Here is a 2,740-nt window from a genome sequence, read left to right on the forward strand (position 1 = left end):
AGGCGCCCGCCACCTCGCCCGGCTAATTTTTTTTGTATTTTAGTAGAGACGGGGTTTCACCGTGTTAGCCAGGATGGTCTCGATCTCCTGAACTCGTGATCCGCCCGTCTCGGCCTCCCAAAGTGCTGGGATTACAGGCTTGAGCCACCGCGCCCGGCCGTGAATCCTTTTCTTATCTTTTGCAACCAGGAAATTATTTCCTCCCATCAAACTTCTCTCTTCTTTTAGCTCTCTGCCTCCTGCAGAAGCACTGAACACCTGGGCATATAAAAGACTATAAAGTCTCTCCTGTCTCCCTAGTACATATATTTAACATGTAGTCCAGCTAATTATAGTTGGACTTAAAATCAGTATTGTAAGTCTGGGGCTTGACTGCAGAGACAGTGCCAGGCATAGCTGGGCTCAAAGGCTGTTTGTTGACTGGGAGAATAGATAATGCTGCCTATTTGTTTCTGCTACTTCTGCCAGTGACCAGCTGTGGGGACTTGACCAAGTCATTTAATATATTCACCTCTGTCACTTTCCACACCCTGCCTTGTGGATTATGGTCACCTTCAGAGGGACTATTCTTCCTGTATGACCTGCAGGCCTAGCCAAGTCCGGGCAGGGAGCAAGGACTCGCCCACACTTGAGGTCATGACTGCATTTGGTCAAAATTACCTCTTCTCTCAACATCTGCAGTCAGCTCTGGGGTCATTCACAGATAAGCAAACACATAAGCATGCTGGAAGTTTTATTCTCACCTGGTTAAGACTTCAGGCTCTAAAACCAGAAGATTGCCTCGGTTTGAGTCCTTGCTCTGACACTTTTAGCTGGGAGTCTTTTGGCAAGTTACTTAACTTCTTTGAGCTTCAGTCTCATCTGCAAAATGAGGTAACATAGGAAAAGCACGTAGAACTTTCCCACGCACGTAGTAAGTGGTCAGTGAAGACAAGCTATTATTACCTGCAACAGAAAGTTTAGGAAGAGAGACTTTAGGCAGCAGCAATTTCTGTTCCAAGTCTCTTGATGCCTTCATTTTCTTATGGTTGAGAGTTTTGAAATATGAAAGGGCTTCCAGACACCCATTCCTCTGGGCACTATTCTGGGTTTCAGATTCTTATCTCGCTCAGCTTTTGGGTCAGAGAGGAGGAAAGGATGTCAGGGATCACAAACTGGCAGCCAGTGAGCTGCATGGGACCCCTGGACATGCTGGGCTTGGCTCTTTTCATTTGAATTAATAACCAATATTAAAATTTACATTTAAGATTTCACTTAAAAAGTATTTCCAGCTTTTCTTGAAAGATTTAACTGGGCTGGGACCTCATCTCTACATGGTGCCCACCAGCTAACAGCCCTTTTGGGTGTGCCTTGGGCCTTCATTGCTGTCGCCCACCCTCACTTGGCTCCTGTGCTGTAGGCATCTGAGTGTGGCACCCTCTCAGAAGCAGCTGTCCTAAGCTGCTTATGGGCCAGGACAAGACTCAGGGGTAGGCTACTCCTGGAGAAAGTATGGCTCAAGAGAGAGGGGTCCCAGCGAAGTTGCTCCTGCCTTGTTCCTGCAGTCATCACCTTTTCTGCTCATGACCTTAGCAACCCAAAGAAGCTCCTGTAAGTAGACCAGGTGGATGGAGACTGGCCATCTCCCACTGTCACTCACCCCTCTTGCACTTCTACTCTTACACTCACCACCCTTCCCCGCTTAATCCTTCTGAAACACTAGACTATACCATCAGCTTCCTCTTTCTCCATCACCTCAGGCAGAAACTGACAGTTACCTGCCCCTCTCCCCTTAGCCATTAGATCAAGCCCAGGAAGACGGCAGCACCATCTTCCCTAAGTGCCAGGAAGGGACCGGAGCATAGTTAGTGCTTATTAAATAGTATCATGATAACATGACACATGTAAAACACTTAGCAATGCTCAATAAACTCTGGTCCCCTTCCTCCCCACTCCAGTCCCTTGTTTTCCCCCTTTTCTGTCCAACCTCTTCTAAGTCTCCAGTAACACCTTAAACCAGACCTGACAACTGCCAACCCCTTTTACAATTCTCTAATAGTTTCCTCCTGTCTGCAGAATAAAAGCCCCTTACAAACCGGGCCCAAGCTTCCCTCCGGCGGTATCAGGTCGCATCATCCTCAGTCCTGGTCAGAGGGAGCCGCTCCATGCCGTCCTCCCTCTCTGCCTTTGCTTGGTCTCCCGCCTGGAATGCCATCTCCTCTTCTGCGCTTGCCTGAGGTTTCCGGTCCGCCCCTGCTCCAGGTGCCCCAGGACGACTGCCCTGGAGCCCTCGCCCTGTCCATTGCCCTATTTCTGTGAAACTTTCTATCGCAGTCTGTCGGGAGCGCCGGAAGCGGTTTCCCCGGAGCTCTCCGGTCCAAAGAGGACCAGTGATGTCTTTGGAACTTTCTGGAATGTCCTGACTCTCGCGGCCCCCTCTGCAGCGCACGGAGCAGTGGGTCTAAAGTGAGCGCGCCTCCTGGAGCCCGGGGGCTACGGTTCCGACCGAGGATGCAGGGCTGGCTCTCGCCCCGTAGAGATCCCTGGAATAGGAGCGCGGACAGTAGGCTGTGCTGCCTAAGCGATCGCCGCCGCTCGCAAGGGCTTGTAAATCGTGCCCTCTTTTGTCAGAGGGAAACTGAGGCCCAGGGCAGACAGTGCCTCCGCTAGGGGTTACTTAGGTGAGTGGCGCGCTCAGGCTTCGGCCTCTGGCCCCCCAGGGGATGGCTGTGGCCAGTAGCGGCGGCGGTCCCCGCCGGGT

This window comes from Mandrillus leucophaeus, unplaced genomic scaffold (assembly GCF_000951045.1).
Source record: "Mandrillus leucophaeus isolate KB7577 unplaced genomic scaffold, Mleu.le_1.0 Scaffold639, whole genome shotgun sequence".
Classification (NCBI taxonomy): Eukaryota; Metazoa; Chordata; class Mammalia; order Primates; family Cercopithecidae; genus Mandrillus; species Mandrillus leucophaeus.